The following is an 8276-nucleotide window of genomic DNA, read 5'->3' on the forward strand; positions in this document are numbered from 1 at the left end:
GGATACAGTATACCTGAAGTTATGCATCGGAATCTGTAACTAGTATCAGAGAAAAGGGTCAAAAGATAGACAGTAAGAAGAGTCAGTCATCCTGTACCTAAGTCGGCATTGTGCCTTTTGTATTTAATTCCGATGCAATTTCTGTGTTTTATCGTTAATAAGAAGGTCCAAGAGATACAGTAAACCTGAAGTGAAGCATCGGAATCTATAACTAGAGTCACAGGAATGGTTCAAAACATAGACAGTAGGAAGAGTCAGTCTTCTTGTACTTAAGTCGGCATTGTGCTTTTGTATTTAATTCCGATGCAATTTCTGTGTTTCGTCGTCAATAAGAATGTCCATGGGATACAGCAAACCTGAAGTGAAGCATCGGAATCTATATCTAGTGTCACAGGAAAAGTTCAAAACATAGACAGTAAGACGAGTCAGTCTTCTTGTACTTGGGTCCCCATTGTGCATTTTGTATTTATTTCCGATGCAATTACTGTGTTTCATCGTCTATAAGAAGGTCAGAGGGATACAGTAAACCTGAAGTGAAGCATCGGAATCTATAACTAGTGTCACAGGAATGGTTCAAAGGATACACAGCAAGAAGAGTCTGTCTTTTTGTACTTATGTCGGCATTGTGCGTTTTCAGATTACTTCCGATGCAATTTCTGTGTTTCGTCGTCAAAATGGAGGTCCAAGGGATACGGTAATCCTGAAGTGAAACATCGGAATCTAAAACTGGTCCCACAGGAAAGGTTCAAAACATAGAGAGTAAGAAGAGCCAGTCATCTAGTATTTGAGTTGGCATTGAACCTTTTGTATTTACCTCCGGTGCAATTTCTGTGTTTCATCGTCAATAAGAAGTTCAGAGGGATACAGCAAACCTGAAGTGAAGCATCGGAATCTATAACTAGCGTCACAGGAATGGTTAATACATAGACAGTAAGAAGAGTCAGTCTTCTTGTACTTAAGTCGGCATTGTGCCTTTTGTATTTAATTCCGATGCAATTTCTGTGTTTCATCGTCAATAAAAAGGTCCAAGGGATACAGTAAACATATAGTGAAGCATCGGAATCTAAAACCGGTCTCACAGGAAATGTTTACAACATAGTCAGTAAGAAGAGTCAGTCTTCACGTACTTAAGTCGGCACTGTGCCGTTTGTATTAATTTCCGATGCATTTTCTGTGTTTCATCGTCAATAAGAATGTCAGAGGGTTACACTAAACCTGAAGTGAAGCATCGGAATCTATAACTAGTGTCACAGGAATGGTTCAATGCATAGACAGTAGGAAGAGTCAGTCTTCTTGTACATGAGTCGGCATTGTGCATTTTGTATTTAATTCCGATGCAATTACTGTGTTTCATCGTCAATAAGAAGGTCAGATGGATACAGTAAACCTGAAGTGAAGCATCGGAATCTATAACTAGAGACACAGGAATGGTTCAATACATAGACAGTAGGAAGAGTCAGTCTTAATGTACTTAAGTGGGCATTATGCCTTTTCTATTTCATTCCGATGCAATTTCTGTGTTTCGTCTTCAATAAGAAGGTCAGAGGGATATAGTAAACCTGAAGTGAAGCATCGGAATCTATAACTAGTGTCACAGGAATGGTTCAAATCATACGCAGCAAGAAGAGTCAGTCTTCTTTTACTTAAGTCGGCATTGTGCCTTTTGTATTTAATTCCGATGCAGTTTCTGTGTTTCTGCGTCAATAAAAAGCTCCAAGGGATACAGTAAACATATAGTGAAACATCGGATTCTAAAACATGTCTCACAGGAAATGTTCAAAACATAGACAGTAAGAAGTGTCAGTCTTCTTGTACTTAAGTCGGCATTGTGCCTTTTGTATTTACTTCCGATGCAATTTCTGTGTTTCATCGTGAGTAAGAAGGTCCAAGGGATACAGTAAACCTGAAGTGAAGCATCGGAATCTTTAACTAGCGTCCCAGGATTGGTTCAAAACATACACAGCAAGAAGAGTCAATCTTGTTGTACTTAAGTCGGCATTGTGCCTTTTGTATTTAATTCCGATGCAATTTCTGTGTTTCATCGTCAATAAGAAGGTCCAAGGGATACAGTAAACCTGAAGTGATGCATCAGTATCCATAATTAGTGTCACAGGAATTGTTCAAACATAGACAGTTGGAAGAGTCAGTCGTCTTGCACTTAAGTCGGCATTGTGATTTTTGTATTTAATTGCGATGCAATTTCTGCGTTTCATCGCCAATAACAAGGTCTTAGGGATACGGTAAACCTGAAGTGCAGCATCGCAATCCATAACTAGTGTCACAGAATTGGTTCAAACATAAACAGTAAGAAGAGTCAGTCTTCTTGTACTTAAGTCGGCATTGTGCCTATTGTATTTAATTCCGATGCAATTTCTGTGTTTCATCGTCAATAAGAAGGTCCAAGGGATACAGTAAACTTATAGTGAAGCATCGGAATCTAATACTGGTCTCACAGGAAATGTTCAAATCATAGTCGGTAAGAAGAGTCAGTCTTCTTATACCTAAGTCGTCATTGTGCCTTTTGTATTTAATTCCGATGCACTTTCTGTGTTTCATCATCAATAAGAAGGTCCAAGGGATACAGTTAACATATAGTGAAGCATCGGAATCTAAAACCGGTCTCACAGGAAATGTTTACAACATAGTCAGTAAGAAGAGTCAGTCTTCTCGTACTTAAGTCGGCACTGTGCCGTTTGTATTTAATTCCGATGCATTTTCTGTGTTTCATCGTCAATATGAATGTCAGAGGGTTACACTAAACCTGAAGTGAAGCATCGGAATCTATAACTAGTGTCACAGGAATGATTCAATGCATAGACAGTAGGAAGAGTCAGTCTTCTTGTACTTAAGTCGGCATTGTGCCTTTTCTATTTAATTCCGATGCAATTATTGTGTTTCGTCGTCATTAAGAATGTCCAAGGGATACAGTAAACCTGAAGTGAAGCATCGGAATCTATATCTTGTGTCACACGAAGGTTCAAAACATAGACAGTGAGAAGAGTAAGTCTTCTTGTACATGAGTCGGCATTGTGCATTTTGTATATAATTCCGATGCAATTACTGTGTTTTATCGTCAATAAGAAGGTCAGAGGGATACAGTAAACCTGAAGTGAAGCATCGGAATCTATAACTAGTGTCACAGGAATGGTTCAAAACATACACAGCTAGAAGAGACAGTCTTCTTGTACTTAAGTCGGCATTGTGCCTTTTGTATTTAATTCCGATGCAATTTCTGTGTTTCATCGTCAACAAGAAGGTCCAAGGGATAGAGTAAACATAAAGTGAAGCATTGGAATCTAAAACTGGTCTCACAGGAAATGTTCAAATCATAGTCCGTAAAATGAGTCAGTCTTCTTGTACTTATGTCGGCATTGTGCCTTTTCTATTTAATTGCGATGCAATTTCTGTGTTTCATCGTCAATAAGAAGGTCAGAGGGATACAGTAAACCTGAAGTGAAGCATCGGAATCCATAACTAGTGTCACAGGAATGGTTAAAACATAGACAGTTGGAAGAGTCAGTCTTCTTGTACTTAAGTCGGCATTGTGCTTTTGTATTTAATTCCGATGCAATTTCTGTGTTTCGTCGTCAATAAGAATGTCCAAGGGATACAGCAAACCTGAAGTGAAGCATCGGAATCTATATCTAGTGTCACAGGAAAAGTTCAAAACATAGACAGTACGACGAGTCAGTCTTCTTGTACTTGGGTCCCCATTGTGCATTTTGTATTTAATTCCGATGCAATTACTGTGTTTCATCGTCTATAAGAAGGTCAGAGGGATACAGTAAACCTGAAGTGAAGCATCGGAATCTATAACTAGTGTCACAGGAATGGTTCAAAGGATACACAGCAAGAAGAGTCTGTCTTTTTGTACTTATGTCGGCATTGTGCCTTTTCAGATTACTTCCGATGCAATTTCTGTGTTTCGTCGTCAAAATGGAGGTCCAAGGGATACGGTAATCCTGAAGTGAAACATCGGAATCTAAAACCGGTCTCACAGGAAAGGTTCAAAACATAGAGAGTAAGAAGAGCCAGTCATCTAGTATTTGAGTCGGCATTGAACCTTTTGTATTTACCTCCGATGCAAGTTCTGTGTTTCATCGTCAATAAGAAGTTCAGAGGGATACAGCAAACCTGAAGTGAAGCATCGGAATCTATAACTAGTGTCACAGGAATGGTTAATACATAGACAGTACGAAGAGTCAGTCTTCTTGTACTTAAGTCGGCATTGTGCCTTATGTATTTAATCCCGATTCAATTTCTGTGTTTCGTCGTCAATAAGAAGGTCCAAGGGATACAGCAAACCTGAAGTGAAGCATCGGAATCTATATCTAGTGTCACAGGAAAAGTTCAAAACATAGACAGTAAGACGAGTCAGTCTTCTTGTACTTGGGTCCCCATTGTGCATTTTGTATTTAATTCCGATGCAATTACTGTGTTTCATCGTCTATAAGAAGGTCAGAGGGATACAGTAAACCTGAAGTGAAGCATCGGAATCTATAACTAGTGTCACAGGAATGGTTCAAAGGATACACAGCAAGAAGAGTCTGTCTTTTTGTACTTATGTCGGCATTGTGCCTTTTCAGATTACTTCCGATGCAATTTCTGTGTTTCGTCGTCTAAATGGAGGTCCAAGGGATACGGTAATCCTGAAGTGAAACATCGGAATCTAAAACCGGTCTCACAGGAAAGGTTCAAAACATAGAGAGTAAGAAGAGCCAGTCATCTAGTATTTGAGTCGGCATTGAACCTTTTGTATTTACCTCCGATGCAATTTCTGTGTTTCATCGTCAATAAGAAGTTCAGAGGGATAAAGCAAACCTGAAGTGAAGCATCGGAATCTATAACTAGTGTCACAGGAATGGTTAATACATAGACAGTACGAAGAGTCAGTCTTCTTGTACTTAAATCGGCATTGTGCCTTATGTATTTAATCCCGATTCAATTTCTGTGTTTCGTCGTCAATAAGAAGGTCCAAGGGATACAGTAAACCTGAAGTGAAGCATCGGAATCCATAATTAGTGTTACAGGAATGGTTCAAAACATAGACAGTAAGAAGAGTCAGTCTTCTTGTACTTAAGTCGGCATTGCGCCTTTTGTATTTAATTACGATGCAATTTCTGTGTTTCATCGTCAATAGAAGTGTCAGAGGGATACAGTAAACCTGAAATGAAGCATCGTAATCTATAACTAGTGCCACAGGAATGGTTCATAGCATAGTCATTTGGAAGAGTCAGTCTTCTTGTACTTAAGTCGGCATTGTGCCTTTTGTATTTCATTCCGATGCAATTTCTGTGTTTCATCGTCAATAAGAGTGTCAGAGGGATACAGTAAACCTGAAGTGAAGCATCGGAAACTATAACTAGTGTCACAGCAATGGTTCAAAACATAGACAGTACGAAGAGTCAGTCTTCTTGTACTTAAGTCGGCATTGTGCCTTTTGTATTTAATTCCGATGCAATTTGTGTGTTTCATCGTCAATAAGAGTGACAGAGGGATACAGTAAACCTGAAGTGTAGCATCGGAATCTATAACTAGTGTCACAGGAGTGGCTCAGAACATAGTCACGGACGAGTCAGTCTTCTTTTACTTAAGTCGGCATTGTGCCTCTTCTATTTAATTCCGATGCAATTTCTGTGTTTCGTCGTCAATAAGAACGTCCTAGGGATACAGTAAACCTGAAGTGTAGCATCGGAAACTATAACTAGTGTCACAGCAATGGTTCAAAACATAGACAGTACGAAGAGTCAGTCTTCTTGTACTTATGTCGGCATTGTGCCTTCTCTATTTAACTCCGATGCACTTTCTGTGATTCATCATCAATAAGAAGGTCCAAGGGATACAGTAAACATATAGTGAAGCATCGGAATCTAAAACTGGTCTCACAGGAAATGTTCACAACATAGTCAGTAAGAAGAGTCAGTCTTCTTGTACTTAAGTCGGCACTGTGCCGTTTGTATTTAATTCCGATGCAATCTCTGTGTTTCGTCGTCAACAAGAATGTCAGAGGGATACAGTAAACCTGAAGTGAAGCATCGGAATCTATATCTAGTGTCACAGGAAAGGTTCTAAACATAGACAGTAAGAAGAGTCAGTCTTCTTGTACATGAGTCGGCATTGTGCCTTTTGTATTTAATTCCGATCCAATTACTGTGTTTCATCGTCAATAAGAAGGTCAGAGGGATACAGTAAACCTGAAGTCAAGCATCGGAATCTATAACTAGTGTCGCAGGAATGGTTCAAAACATACACAGCAAGAAGAGTCAGTCTTCTTGTACTTAAGTCGGCATTGTGCCTTTTGTATTTAATTCCGATGCACTTTCTGTGTTTCATCATCAATAAGAAGGTCCAAGGGATACAGTAAACATATAGTGAAGCATCGGAATCTAAAACTGGTCTCACAGGAAATGTTCTAATCATAGTCAGTAAGAAGAGTCACTCTTCTTATACTTAAGTCGGCATTGTGCCTTTTGTATTTAATTCCGATGCACTTTCTGTGTTTCATCATCAATAAGAAGGTCCAAGGGATACAGTAAACATATAGTGAAGCATCGGAATATAAAACTGGTCTCACAGTGAATGTTCAAATCATAGTCAGTAAGAAGAGTTAATCTTCTTGTACTTATGTCGGCATTGTGCCTTTTGTATTTAATTCCGATGCAATTTCTGTGTTTCATCGTCAATAAGAATGTCAGAGGGAAACAGTAAACCTGAAGTGAAGCATCGGAATCTATAACTAGTGTCACTGGAATGGTTAAAACATAGTCAGTAAGAAGAGTCAGTCTTCTTGTACTTAAGTCGGCACTGTGCCGTTTGTATTTAATTCCGATGAAATTTCTAAGTTTGATCGTCAATAAGAATGTCAGATGGTTACAGTAAACCTGAAGTGAAGCATCGGAATCTATAACTAGTGTCACAGGAATGGTTCAAATCATAGACAGTAGGAAGAGTCAGTCTTCTTGTACTTAAGTCGACATTGTGCCATTTCTATTTAATTCCGATGCAATTACTGTGTTTCGTCGTCATTAAGAATGTCCAAGGGATACAGTAAACCTAAGTGAAGCAGCGGAATCTATATCTAGTGTCACAGGAAAGGTTCAAAACATAGACAGTAAGAAGAGTCAGTCTTCTAGTACATGAGTCGGCATTGTGCATTTTGTATTTAATTCCGATGCAATTACTGCGTTTCGCGTCAATAAGAAGGTCAGAGGGATACAGTAAACCTGAAGTGAAGCATCGGAATTTGTAACTAGTGTCACAGGAAAGGTTCAAAACATAGACAGTAAGAAGAGTCAGTCTTCTAGTACATGAGTCGGCATTGTGCATTTTGTATTTAATTCCGATGCAATTTCTGTGTTTCGTCGTCAATAAGGAGGTCCAAGGCATACAGTAAATCCTGAAGTGAAGCATCGGAATCTATAACTAGTGTCACAGGAATGGCTCAAAGCATAGAAAGTGGGAAGAGTCAGTCCTCTTGTTCATAAGTCGGCATTGTGCCTTTTCTATTTAATTCCGATGCAATTTCTGTGTTTCGTCGTCAATAAGAAGGTCCATGGGATACACTAAACCTAAAGGGAAGCATCGCAATCAATATCTAGTGTCACAGGAAAGGTTCAAACATAGACAGTAAGAAGAGTCAGTCTTCTTGTACATGAGTCGGCATTGTGCCTTTTGTATTTATTTCCGATGTAATTACGGTGTTTCATCGTCAATAAGAAGGTCAGAGGGATACAGTAAACCTGACGTGAAGTATCGGAATCTATAACTAGTGTCACTGGAATGGTTAAAACATAGTCAGTAAGAAGAATCAGTCTTCTTGTACTTAAGTCGGCACTGTGCCGTTAGTATTTAATTCCGATGAAATTTCTGTGTTTGATCGTCAATAAGAATGTCAGATGGTTACAGTAAACCTGAAGTGAAGCATCGGAAACTATAACTAGTGTCACAGGAATGGTTCAAAATATAGACAGTAGGAAGAGTCAGTCTTCTTGTACTTAAGTCGGCATTGTGCCTTTTCTATATAATTCCGATGCAATTACTGTGTTTCGTCGTCATTAAGAATGTCCAAGGGATACAGTAAACGTGAAGTGAAGCATCGGAATCTATATCTATTGTCCCAGGAAAGGTTCAAAACATAGACAGTAAGAAGAGTCAGTCTTCTTGTACATGAGTCGGCATTGTGCATTTTGTATTTAATTCCGATGCAATTACTGCGTTTCATCGTCAATAAGAAGGTCAGAGGGATACAGTAAACCTGAAGTGAAGCATCGGAATCT

The sequence above is a fragment of the Schistocerca americana genome, unplaced genomic scaffold (assembly GCF_021461395.2).
Source record: "Schistocerca americana isolate TAMUIC-IGC-003095 unplaced genomic scaffold, iqSchAmer2.1 HiC_scaffold_45, whole genome shotgun sequence".
Classification (NCBI taxonomy): domain Eukaryota; kingdom Metazoa; phylum Arthropoda; class Insecta; order Orthoptera; family Acrididae; genus Schistocerca; species Schistocerca americana.